This window comes from Macaca nemestrina, chromosome 8, assembly GCF_043159975.1.
Source record: "Macaca nemestrina isolate mMacNem1 chromosome 8, mMacNem.hap1, whole genome shotgun sequence".
Lineage (NCBI taxonomy): Eukaryota > Metazoa > Chordata > Mammalia > Primates > Cercopithecidae > Macaca > Macaca nemestrina.
Window position 1 is genome coordinate 5964620 of NC_092132.1, and position 14116 is coordinate 5978735.

Genomic DNA, 14116 nt, shown 5'->3' on the forward strand with positions numbered 1-14116 from the left:
TCCTATGTCCCCAGCAGTTACAGTAGTTAGAACAATGTCTAGAATACAACATTTCTTTGATAAATATTTGTTGAATGGATTAATGAACAAATGTTGATGCAAGAGACATATCTCAAGAATTAATGATGTCAAAGAATATCTATTCTCAGAATGATGACTGCATAGACAGTTGGGATTAATGAAGTAGGCACCCTGGGGACAATTCTGGGCAGTTTTGTCCTCACTGGGGTGAGCTGCTGTGTTCCTCCAGAAGCTTCTGCTTCTGGTTTTTTAGGCCAAACTCAGGGTGGGTGAGAAGTTTACATCAATTGATCCAACAGCATGGTAGAAGTTTGCATCCAGGAGGAACAACTTAACACATAGTTTAAATAGTCACAAAAACTAGGAAGACAGACATGCACAGAGGCCCCTCCAGACAAGCTGGATGCAAGGTCAACAGTAAAGTCCCTGTATGTTACTGCTGTACCATGTGGTGTGGAAGCTGAAAAGCACGCTGACCCTGCGTTAGTCTCCTAGGGCTGCATAACAAAGTACAACAACTGGGTGGCTTAAAGTAGTAGATATTTATTATTATTATTATTATTATTGTTATTATTACTATTATTATTGTTTTTGAGGTAAGTTTTGCTCTTGTTGCCCAGGCTGGAGTGCAATGGTGTGGTCTCAGCTCACTGCAACCTCCATCTCCTGGATTCAAGCGATTCTCCTGCCTCAGCCTTCTGAGTAGCTAGGATTACAGGCACGCACCACCACTCCCAGCTAATTTTGTATTTTTAGTAAAGATTGGTTTTCACTCTGTTGGTCAGGCTGGTCTTGAACTCCCGACCTCAGGTGATCCTCCCACCTCGGCCTCCAAAAGTGCTGGGATTACAGGCGTGAGCCACCACGATTACAGGTGTGAGCCACAAATTTATTATCTTATAGTTCTAGAGGCTAGAAGTTCAAAACCTAGGTGTCAGCAAGTTGGTTTCTTCTGGAGGGCTCTGAAGGAAAGGGTTCCAATCCTCTCGTGGCTCCTGGTGGGTGCCAGCAGTACGTGGCCTTCCTTGGCTTGTAGTTGCGTCACTCTGGTCTCTGCCTCTGTCACCACATGACATTCTCCCTGTTTCTGTCTGTATCTCTTTTCCTCCTTCTATAAGGATTTGAGTCATGTTGGATTAAGACCCATTCTGATGACTTCATCTTTACCTGATTATATCTTCAGAAACCCTAATTCCGAGTAAAGTCACATCACAACACTGGGGGTTAGAACTACAGTATATCTTCTAGGGGGACAGAATTCTACCCATGATGGACTAGGACTTCCTGGAGCCTAAGTATCATTGTGGAGGCAAAAGGAAAAGGCCGTTGTGTAGACATGTGGTGGACTTCGTGTCAGTTCTTCAGAGAGGGTGCTTTGCAAGGCAGAGAGGAAGGTCACCCAACCACAGAGTAGGGAGGGAGAACTTGAGATCAGAAGGGATTCTGAAAGCAGAAGATACCCAAACTGAGTCTGAGAAGATGAGAAATAATTAGCCAGAGGCTGAAGATGGGTGTGGCAGACAGGTCTTGCGGGAGTCAGGCACTGCTTGACTGCTGGGCATACTGAGAAGAGCAAAGTCACAGTCTCTTGAGGAAGGTGGCACTGTGGCAAGTGTCAGCTGGAGGTGCTTACAAGATGCCATGGGAACCTAGAGGAAAGAGAGAGACCTGGCTGAGGGCTTGGGCAAGGCTTCCTGAGACAGAGGTTGTGTGCTGACTTGGAAAAGTTCTAGAAGCAAAGCTGGATATTAAGGGAGGAAAGGATATTCCCAGCAGAGGAAAGGTCAAGAACTAAAGCCTGTGACCTAAAACCTTGGTGTAAAGGAAAGTAAAACTATCAGGACCCCCAAACTTCTTATGCAAAAGGGAATGTTAAGCCCAGAGACTGAGTCACTGCCACACCTTCTTCCAAAGGAAGCTGTTATAACATCATTCACCAGCTGGATCCCCATGTAAAGGTAATAAGGCCTTGCAGATCATTCCTAAGTAAATTCTTTGCAGGTCTCCCATACATAAGGACATGCCAATTTAGCTTTAGGTTTACAATCTACATCTAGTTCCTAAAACTCAAGTCTACTGGATTCCACACTGATAATATCCATTACAAGCTTATCTTCCCAGGTACAGAACAAAGACACGACTCCTTCCACCTATCCAGAGACATCTGCATAATTGACTTTTACTTTATTCCCTTTTTCTTTTCAAACAGTGTCCTTATCTTCACCTTATCTTATATAAAATGTAGATTTACTGGGCACTAATTAAAATCTCAGAGGATTGTTACCATTTGCCTAACTGCCTACCAGCTCCTCTTCCTAAATGTCTTCCCTCCCTTAAAGGAAATGTATAAATACCAAACCTCCTGAGAAACTCTTCAGAAAAACAGTCACAGATGTGTCTGTGGCTCGTATTTTTGTGAGATGCATCCTAGAGCTGGTGCATGCCTCAGTCACTCATTTCCGTTGTCACTGGCTTACAGGTGAACTGCAAACATCTTGGTTTTAATAGAGCCGAAGAACTGGGAAGAGTATTAGTCTGTTTTCACACTGCTATAAAGAACTGCCTGAGACTTGGTGATTTATAAAGGCAAGAGGTTGAACTGACTCACAGTTCAGCATGGCTGGGGAGACCTCAGGAAACTTACAATCACGGTGGAAGGTGAAAGGGAAGCAAGGCACCTTCTTCACAAGGCTACAGGAAGGAGAAGTCCCAAGTGAAGGGGGAAGAGCCGCTTGTAAAACCATCAGATCCCAGGAGAGCTCACTCACTATCATGAGAACAGCATGGGGGAAACTGCCCTGTGATCCAGTGACCTCCACCTGTTCTCTCCCTTGACACATGGGGATTGGGGGATTATAATTCAAGATGAGATTTGAGCAGAGACACAAAGCCTAAACATATCAGTAAGGGACCCTGCGAAGAAAAGCAGGTGACAGCTTTGAGGGCCAAGTTTCAGAGCTTTGACTTTATGGTGCAGGAGAAAGTGAGCTACTGATCCCTTTTGAAATTGTGGGGTGATAGGTGATCTGATATGATCTGCATTTGCAATAGACCAAGCCAGCTGCCCTGTGGAAGCTGGAGTTAAAGCCCCTGCCCAGGGCAGAGAGAGAGAAGATGAGAGTCTGTAATTGAGACAAAAGGAAGTGAGGCACTAGCCCAGAACAATAGTGGTAGAAATGAAGAGGCAAGGCTGCACACAAGAAATGCTGAAGCAGGCTAAATGATCAGCGAGAAGAAGGAAGGACTGGGGGGCAATGAGGCCAGTGGTTCAGAAAGAGGAAAAGCATCAGGAAGAGGATGTTGTGGTCCAGACCAGTTGCAGGAGGACGTATGGAAGCTCCATGTGGAGATGAACAGGCAGTTGCCTATTATAGCTTCTTCATTTCAGAGCTGCAAGTGCAGACTGGAAAAACATCATTTTTGATCAGTGGTGCTGAAGTTTGCCCCTTAGAGGACATTTGATAATGTCTGGAGACACTGGGGGTTGTCACAACTCTTGGGGGCTTAGTACACGACTGGCATCTAGAAGGTAGAGGCTAGGAATGTGGCTAAACATCCTGCAATGCACAAGGCACTGCCCCCACAAGAAAGACTTATTCAGCCCCAAGTGTCAGTATTGCTGGAATTAGGAAGCACTGGCTGAGAGGTAGCTCTTGAAACTCTAGATAGGCACCATGATTAAGCCCTGGAGAGTGTGAGGAGGAGAAAAAAGTGCTGACAAAGAACAAAAGCAAAGTAATCACCAGCATTTACCAGGCAGACCAAGTACAGAAGATCAGAACATGGAGTAGGGAATGAGAAGAGAAGGAGGGAATTTCCTTTGAGGGTCTGAAGCACTTTCAAATGGAAATGATTATCAGTTGGGAGAGAGCTATTGTATCGTGCTGAATGCTTTTAAAGCAAAAGCTACATGTTGCAACAATAGGATTATATATATATATATATATATATATAAATATATGAGATGTATTATATTATGCCTAATCCATAATGTATATTATATACTAATAATATACATTATTAATATAGTATTAATTGAACACTCGATTTCTTGCAAACCAACCTTATTCCCAGGTTCAATTTTGAGATAGGAAATTCACCATGTTAATTTCACCATGGAAACATCCTCTTTCCAAACATAAGTCCTGGGCTTGCTCTTTAGGTCAACCTTTAGGAAATGAGGGGAGGAGAAGTTGAGGAGCAGAGAGATCCTCCTGAATCCAGCTTGACTCCAGAGACACCAGGGCTTAATTAGCAGAGAACATAATGTGGGCACGAGGAAGGCAAGGCTTCAGGGATGGACTGAAATCAGTATGGTGTCTGTGCAGAGACCATTGCCGGTCCACATAGTGCTAGAAAACTACAATTAGACAAGAGAGCTGAATTGCTCTGTGGACACACTTTGGTTAACATTCCAGGCAGGGTTTCTATCAAGCTCACTTGCAAGACCACAGATGACCCCTTGAAAGAGGGACTGTCTTACAGAGAAAGAAAGTCTTGTCAAGGGACAGGAAATAGAATGACCTAGAAGACTTGCCCTGTGCCACTCCAGGGAGAAAGCGTATCGTAAATTACAACTATAATAGGATATGACTGGTCTTCAAACTGGTGCTCCAACACCCAGATGCATTGTGTCCTTCAAAATATTGCCCTTTGGTCAAAACCCTTACTCCAATGAAACAGCCCTGGCAGGGACAGCTTTGGAAGCTCTTCTCCAGCCAAAGGGTCCCATTTGCAGAACTCCTGTTGGTCCCACCTCCCCAAGAAGCTTTTCTGACTCCAGTACCTACTCTCCTTTTCTTTCTCTGAAATCGTATGAAATATAAAGTCTACAATTCAGAACTTATTTCCAAGGAGGTATTTAATTTGTAAATTAGTCCCTCATTTTATTGTAAGCCACCAGGATTCAGTGGCAGGGAAGAGCGAGTTTTTTCACGGCTACTACCACTGCTGCTACCTAACACCTCTCAGTGATTTAATAACTGCTGGGCCCTGTTCTAATCACTTGTACTAACCCAAGCTATCACCTCAAACACCCTCTGGAGCAGGCAGAGGGTGGTTACATAACTTGTTCAAAGTCATCAGGCTAGTAAGGGACAGTCAGGATTTAAACATGAGCCAGATGACTGCAGTGCCCACATTGTGAACTCCTCTGCCACACTGGGCGTGGGACCTGACACTGTCCGTCATGACAGAATGACTTGAGCTAGCTCCTTCAAGCCCTTGAGCTGCAGGTTTGTATCAGGCCGATCCCAATCTGCCTGTAGTGCTCAACTTCTTTATAACAGCTTTGTTTGTATAAATGTATGAGGTACAAATGTAATTTTGTTACATGGATATATTGTGTAGTGGTAAAGTCAGGGCTTCTAGTGTAACCACCAACCAGATAATATACATTGTACCCATTAAGTAATTTCTCATCATCTACCTTCTCCTTCTTCTTCACCCTTTCAAGTCTCCATCATCTATCATTCCACTCTACGTCCAAGTGCACACACTGCTTAGCTCTGCCTCACAAGTGAGAACATGTAGCCTTTGTCTTTCTGTGTCTAAGTTGTCTTACTTAAGATAAGAGACTCCAGGCCGAGTGCAGTGTACTCTCATGCCTGTAATCTCAGCACTTTGGGAGGCCAAGGCAGGTGGATCACTTGAGGTCAGGAGTTCGAGACCAGCCTGGCCAACATGGTAAAACCCCATCTCTACTAAAAATACAAAAATTAGCCGGGTGGGGTGGCAGATGCCTGTAATCCCAGCTACTAGGGAGGCTGAAGCATGAGAATTCCTTGAACCTCATGGAATCGAGGAATTGATAGGGGGAGGTTGCCATGAGCCAAAATCGTGCCACTGCACTCCAGCCTCATGCAGCCTCGGTGACAGAAGGAGACTGTCTCAAAAAACAAACAAACAAACAAACAAAAAACCAGATAATGGTTTTCAGTTCCATCCGTGCTGCTGTAAAAGACATGACTTCATTCTTTTTTAAGGCTGAATAGTATTCCAGTGTGCCTATATACCACTTTTTCTTTATCCAATCCTCCATTGATTTAGGGTAGTTGTCTCTGCCCACAACCCTGAGTATGGAGTGGCACTGAGCCATTTGTTAGGTAGTAGTGTCTGAGAAACAGCCAATAACTTGAAAGGCTGTGTCAAACCAAGAAGATCAGAGCTCCTTCCTTGTGAATTTGTATTAGCAAAGACATCTGTTTTTGGCAGTTGAATTTCAGTGGTAGGGCCTATTTATCCTGGTTGCCACACGCCCCTGTCTAAGAGGTACTGACTAGCTGGAGAGAGTACATGGAGCTTGGACCCTCTGGACAGGTGAGCCAGGTCGACCATGTGTGAGGCCATTCCTGGAAAGGAAGGGGGCTGTGGTGGAAAAGAGTGGGGTGAGACAGAGAGTCCAGGGGCCAGAGCCCTACTCTCCCTGCTTTCTGATAGGCAACTGAGGAACCTGAAAATTCTAAATTCAAATGGAGCCTGGTAGGTGGTTATGACTGCATATTTGTGAGTGTAGGAGAGTAGAAAACATCTCACTAACAACTTGGGCAAGTAACTTGTAACGTGGCTTGTAATTTGTAAATACTTAGACTCAGGGGTCCTCCTTTGCAGCCTTGCTCTGGATCTAGTGCCTGTTGGGGGCTGGCTTGGGTAAGAGCTGTGAGGAAAAGTACACCAGGGCCGGTAGAGAGTAATGGTGCAAATGACTATTTTAGACAAGTTGGTCGGGGAGGATCTCTTTCTAAGTAGAGACCTGGAGGGAGGGAAGGAGCCATGCTCAGGCGATCTGCAGAAGACAGATGCCTGGCAGAGCAAGCACCAGGACTCTGAGATGAAGGGAGGCTTGGCAGGTCTGAAAAGGAACAGACAAAGCAGCTGTTGTGAGTGTGGCCAGAGAAAGGGAGAGAAGGGGCAGGTGGTAAAGTATGTGGGAAGCAGTGCATTTGGAAGTGAGCTATTACACACAGCATTGAGGAGGTTGGTTCTGTATTTTATTCTGAGTGGGGTGGAAAACCAACGGAACGTCTCTTGTTGTTGATTTTTTACCATTTAGCTTTCTAAGTCATAAGTCAACAGAGGAGAAGCGAGCAAAGTAAAAACATAACCCAGCACAACAAGAAAGTAATTATAGACTCACAAAGGGCTTTTGAAACGATGACTTCGGCAGGCAATGTTTCAGTGGTTGGAATAGAAATGATTCCAACGCACATTATGAATTTAATTTCTCACTATCAAATTTGATAAATTAGGGGCAGGATATTTGGGGCAAGATGACTTTTGGAATTTAGGACACTGCTTTATGTAGATTCAGAATTCTTGGTGTTGCCAATTATCTTGGCCAGTCAACAGGGAGGGAACTCGAGCAATGAGTCCACACAGGGGACCTGACTTGTGAACATGGTCTCTGAGCCTCATATTGCTTTACTTGTGGTGTATTTTAAAGGTGCAGGAAAGAACAGAAAGCAACATTAAGAAACAGATGTGTACTCACAAGCCAGTTCTGTTAAACTGGAACATCTTGCCATATTAGCTACAAAGGACTTTAAAGAAATGAAATGTTGTAGATAGAGTGGAAGCCTCTGCATTGTAACAACAGTAACAACAGACAACCGTGAGTCTCTTGAGATGTGCTGGACACTTCACAAATGTTGATCGGCTCATTCAATCCCTGCAACTGTTTGAGGTGAGTGATCATAGAATCCTTATTGGGTAGAGGGAGAAGACGAGGTACACAGAAATTACAGAACCACCACCATCTCACTTGTTGGCAGGGAAGCTGATATCTGAAATTGATCCTGAGTTCTTAACTACTATGCTCCACTGACTCTAAATATGTAGATTTTTACATCTTTGCAAACTCTATAAAATTGATATTATACTATAATTTTCTTAATGCAAACTGTTCATTCTATGTGAGAGTCAACCATGTCAATGCTTTTAGGCATATGTCATGCATTTTAAAACATTGTATAGTATTCCAATGTTGAATGTTTTATTGGTAGATATTTACATCATTTTCATTTTTTTTCTCTTACAGGTGGTACAAAGAACATTCTTGTCACCCTATAAACATTTGTAAGTGTTTCCACTGTGCCGTGTTTCTCAACAGAGCTGTACATTAAGGAAGAATTTAAAAATGAACATACCTGCAGGCACCACACCTGGGCAGTCTAATTTCATTAATCTGTTTTTTGTTTGATTTGGTTTGGTTTGATTTCTAGCTTGCCTGGCAATTCTGTTTGTTAGTTTTCCTTCTAACAGTCAGGACCCTTAGCTGTAGGTCTGTTGGAAATTGCTTGAGGTCCACTCCAGACCCTGTTTATCTGGGTATCAGCAGCAGTGGCTGCAGAAGATAGAATATTGCTGAACAGCAAGTGCTGCTGTCTGATTCTTGCTCTGGAAGCTTTGTCTCAGGGGTGTACCCTGCCGTGTGAGGTGTGAGGTGTGAGGTGTCGGTCTGCACCTAGTGGGGGATGTCTCCCAGTTAGGCTACTCAGGGGTCAGGGACCCACTTGAGCAGGCAGTCTGTCCGTTCTCAGATCTCAGCCTCCGTGCTGGGAGATCCACTGCTCTCTTCAAAGCTGTCAGACAGGGTCATTAACATCTGTTGCCTGCCAATTCTAATGTGCATTCAGGTTTCAGAACCATTACCTCAAGCAATATACTTCCACATGGAATTACATGATCTTCACATTTCATCTATATGACCAAATTGCCCTTTAATGTCCCAATTCGTACTGCCATCAATGATGTGTGAGGACCTGTACTTACTGCCTCCCTTTTGGTTCTCGATGTTGTCATTCATGTTCATGCTCTTACTTTCTCTGATTGGAACTGCTAGAAAATTGCTCATTTTATTAATATCTCCAAAGAATAACTTTTGGCTTTGATTTTCCACTGTTTTACAATTGTTCCTTTTTCATTGATTTTGGTTATTTTTTCATTTCTTCTTCTATGCTTCCTTTTTTTTTTTTTTTTTTTTTTGAGATGGATTCTTGCTCTGTCTCCTAGGCTGGAGTGCAGTTATGTGATTTCAGCTCACTGCAACCTCTGCCTCCTGGGTTCATGGTCTCTGAGCCTCATATTGCTTTACTGTGAGATATATATATATATATATATATATATATATTTTTTTTTTTTTTTTAGTAGAGACAGTGTTTCACTATGTTGGCTAGGCTGGTCTTGAACTCCTGACCTTAAGCCATCCACCCATCTCAGCCTCACAAAGTGCTGGGATTACAGGTATGAGTTACCAGGCCTGGCCTATGCTTCCTTTTGTTTTCCCTTTTTCAATCTTTGTTTTCTTTCCTTTTTTTTTTTTCCCGAGAAGAATTAGATAAATTATTTTTTTAAGCTTTCTCCCTTTCTAATCTATGCATTTGAAGCAATATATTACTCTCTAGGGACTGCTTTAGTTGCACTGCAAAAATTTTGTTATGCAAAACCTCTTATCTTTAATGTTCAGTTCAAAAATTTCTATTATTTGCTGTGATGGTTTTTTCTGTGACTCATAGATTATTTAAAAGTGTATTGCTTAATTCACAAGTAGTTGGTGATTTTAAAATTCTCTCAGTATTTCTATCTTAATTTTACTGTGATCTGAGAATACAATGTGAATGGTTATAATTCCTTGAACTTTATTGAGGTTGACTTTGCAATCCATTATATGGTCAATTTGGGGACATGTTCATGTACACTTGCCCAATAATATGGTCCATGCTGGGCACAGTGTTCAATGTGTCAATTTGTCATTTTATTTTGATTTTCTTTATGTACATTTTTCCTGTTTGATCTATCTGCTGTTGTGAGAAGTGCGAAATATTCCTATCATCGTGAATTTCTCTATTTCTTCTTTTGGCTCTGTCAGTTTTGCTGTGTCTGTCTTGAAGCTATATACAGATTCAGAATTCTTATTTCTTCCTGATAATTTGACCCCTTTTTCATTATGTAAATGTTACTTTTCTTTAGTAGTGTTATTTTGCCTTAAACTCCACCTGATGAGTAGTATATGTAGCTAAACCAGTTTTCTTTTGGTTAATATGGACGTGGTACACATGTTCCATTCTTGTATTTTGTATATTTCTGTGTCTTTATAATAATTGCATGACTCTTGTAAGCACAAAATGTTGTTCAAATTGCTTTTATATCTAATCTGATGGTCTCAGGGTTTTAATTGAAATATTTAATAGGTCTTAAAATAAGCACAAATATACTTGAAGTTCAATCAACCTTCTTAGTATTTGCTTTCTATTTGATCAAACTATTTATTTTATATTCCTATTTCTCTTCTTCTCTTGGCCTTTCTTTAGATTAACAATCCTTTAGATTATTCCCTTTGTCCCTCTATTAAGTTGTTTAATTTGAGTATCGCAAGGTCCTAGCACTATGAAGGAACTAGTAAAAGGAATAGTTTGTATTAGATTTGTAGTAAGTCAAGGATGTGTGGAGTAACCATTAAAATGGTGAAAGGAAACAACTACTGTCCTATAATTCCAAGTCCAGCAAAAGTAACTTCAAAGATGAAAGCAAAATAAAAATACCTTTGGTAAAATTAAGCGCTAACTTACTATCAGTATACCTGCACTAAGCACCAAAGAAGGCTCTTTGGGCAAAAGAAGATGATCCCACATGACAATATGGAAATGCAGGATAGAATGAACAGCCAGAGTTTCATATAAATGTCGAACTGAAATTCCTAAACACAATACTGCAAAACATGGAGCCAGGGGTGGTGAGTGGGGCACGGTACAAAGTCAGAGCATTTTAAGTTTCTCTGTTTATGGGGAAGTAGGATGCAACTAATTTAGCATTTGAGCTTTCCAGCTCATACAGCTTCAGAATTCAGCAAATGTCTTGAGCAGAGCAGTGCTTTCAGGAAAGGGTCAGACAGTAAACACTCCAGGCTTTGCAGGCCATATGGTCCCTGCTGAAGTCCGCTGTTACGGCATGGAAGCAGACATGGACAATCTGTACATGTATCGACATGGCTGTGTTCCAGCATCACTGACTTGAAATGCCATGTTTGGTAGATTTAGTTTGGTGTGTATATATAGTGCTTATATCTGAGCGTGTCTATTTCTGAAAAAGCTGTGTCTTTGGACTATTTGTTTATATCTTAGTTACTATGGCTTTAAAATTAATCTTTATAGCTGTTAGATAAAATCCTCCAACTTGTTCCTCAAAATTGTCTCAGCTATTCTTAACTTTTTGCTCTACCGTGTGTATTTTAAGATCAGTTTTGCCAAGTTCCTAAAAAGCCCTGCAGGGCTTTTCAAGGGTAATGGAAGTCTTGCTCGGGGTGGTGGTTACACTGACCTGGATGTTTGTCAAAACTCATCCTACTGTACACTTGAAAATGGGTAAATTTTATTTAATGTAAGTTAATCTTAATAAAATTTATTTTAGAAGAACAACCAACCTAACTAACTAAACTTGTGGGGATTACTATTGGAATGGCAATGACTGTATGCTTAATGTATGGGAAGAACTGACATATTTCCAATGGATTCAATCTAACTAAGATATAGGGAGAACCTAGTATATATGTTAGACAATTTTGCAGGTCCTGATGATAAATCTTCCTATTATTGATCATGTATATATGTGTATATGTGTATATATACATACATATATATCTCCATTTGTGTCTGTAGATGTGTGTATATGTCATATACATGTGTATATACATAGACAGACAGAGAGGGAGAGAGACAGAGACAGAGAGAGACAGAGACAGAGTCTTGCTCTATCGCCCAGGCTGGAGGGCAGTGGTGCAATCTCGGCTCGCTGCAACCTCCACCTCCCAGGTTCAAGCAATCCTCCTGCCTCAGCCTCCTAAGTAGCTGGGATTACAGGTACACAGCACCACGCCCAGCTAATTTTTGTATTTTTAGTAGAGATAGGGTTTCACCACATTGGCTAGGCTGGTCTTGAACTCCTGACCTTGTGATCTGCCCACCTCGGCCTCCCAAAGTGCTGGTATTTTATATTTTAAATAGTTTTCTTATATTTTTGTGATGAACTTGCATGTATTTGGTTAGATTTATTCTTAGCCTAGGTTTTGTTGCTGTTACTGACTGAAGCCTTCTTCAAATGTAAATGTCTAATTAGTTTCTATTGGTGCTTGGAAATGCTATTGATTGCTGAGTGAATTTCTTTTTGAAGTATCTATTTCTCAGGACTTCGTTTCCTGCAGTGGTAAAATACTCATGTTGGATTGTTTGAACTGTAAGGTCCCTTTCAGCGACATGATCCTATTTTTCTCTTTTCTTTGGGCCCGCTAAAACCTTCACGAATGTCAAGGACACATTTAAAATGACATCATCAAAAGGCCTTTCTATTTATGTTTAAAGCATGCCCAGTTCCAGTCTGGGTCACATTAGGGCAATTTCCTTTGCAATTTATTCCTATTGTCTGAGAAGGCATCATCTGCAGAGATTTTGCTTTTAAAAAGGAAAACAAAACACACTTTATTTTCTTCTCAGAAAATGCAAAATGTACTGATGTAAAATATCTGTAAGATATAGAAATGTATCACAGGAAAGTCAAAATCCTCCTGAAATCCCATCTCACGGAGATAGCCACGTGAATCAACTCAGTATCCACTTCTCCCCATGTTTTTGTTGCTTATCCTACTTATGCATATTTCAACAGTCAATAGGCATTTGTTGATTTCTCATCTTGAAAGGCAAATTTTGGTCTCATTTCACAACATAGAGTGGATCTGTGAGTTTAAATACGTCCCTGTACTTCTAGTCCAGTGTGGTGATCAGCAAAGATCCTAAGTAAATATCCAGCCAACATTATCAACTTATCAAGCCTCTTCTCAAATTATTATTTACAAAGGATGAGAGGTTTCGTGAGATGATTTCTAAGGTACTTTTAGATTTGGAGAATCTGTTCTGAGACGCTGGGCCTTGGGTGGACCCCAGGCCTTCCTAGACATAGCTCAACCCCTACGCTGAACTGCTTCCAGCAGAGAATGGGATGGGGGAGGATGGAGCGTCAGCAGCTGTGATTGTGTGATGGCAATCTCAGGTCTGCTTGGCTCTACATTGTTTCTCAGACAGTGCCCCATGCATTGTAGATGTTTTCATATGATGGCTTTCATTATTATTTTCTTCCATCAGATAGGGCTGCCACCTTATTGTGACCCTTGCTTAAAGCCTCAAGTGGCTTCCTATTGATTTGGGATGAAGCAGACATCTTTCCAGGGTCCAGCACTTGACTCTGTAGCCTCCTCCATCCCCGGCTGTTGCTTAGCCTCCCTGACTTCCCTTCAGTCCCTTGCATGTACCATGACCTACCCAATGCAGGGCTTCTGAGCTTACAGTTTCTCTCCCTTAAAGACTTCCCTCTTGTACTTCTTTCCATCTTTAACTCATGTCAAGCCTTCAGGCTTCAGCTCAAGTGTCATTTCCCCAGCTTGCAGTCTGGTATCTCTCTTACTGAACAGATGTACCATTTGATTTCTGAACTCTGCTAGATCCAGCCGTCCCTCCCATCCCATCCACCATTGGCCTCAGCCTGAGACCTCATTCCTGTTGTTACCTGCTGACACATGCCCCGATGCCTTCCTAAATGTTACCCCCTTCTAGAATCCTCATGACTTCTTTGGCCTTTTCTGGACTGGGATGCTCTGTCTCTAGTACAATCATGTGCCTCTCACTGGGTGCCTTAAGGCTGGGGAGAGGTTTGATGGCAATCTCAAGTCTGCTTGACTCTACATCGTTTTTCAGGCAGTGCCTCATGCATCATACATGTTTTCATATGATGGCTTTAACTATTTTTTTTCATCAGATAGGTCTACCACCTCTTATAGGCAGGGTTAGGGGTCAGCCCTGGACTCTTCAGTTAATTCTTTATAGCCTCTCACAATATGACACATCATCTAAAAGCCAGGTGATCCCTGACATTGGCATCTGGGATTTGCCTCTGGTTCCTGCTGTTGAGAGAGGCCCAAGGCTACTTCTCAGGAAGGCAGAATAGCCAACCTGGAGTTGCCCAGAAGTTGGCAGATCGTGGAATCATTTTTGTATTTTCTGTTGACTTTGGAGAAAGGCTATAGTCTACACACACTTCTGGAGTTTAAAATACA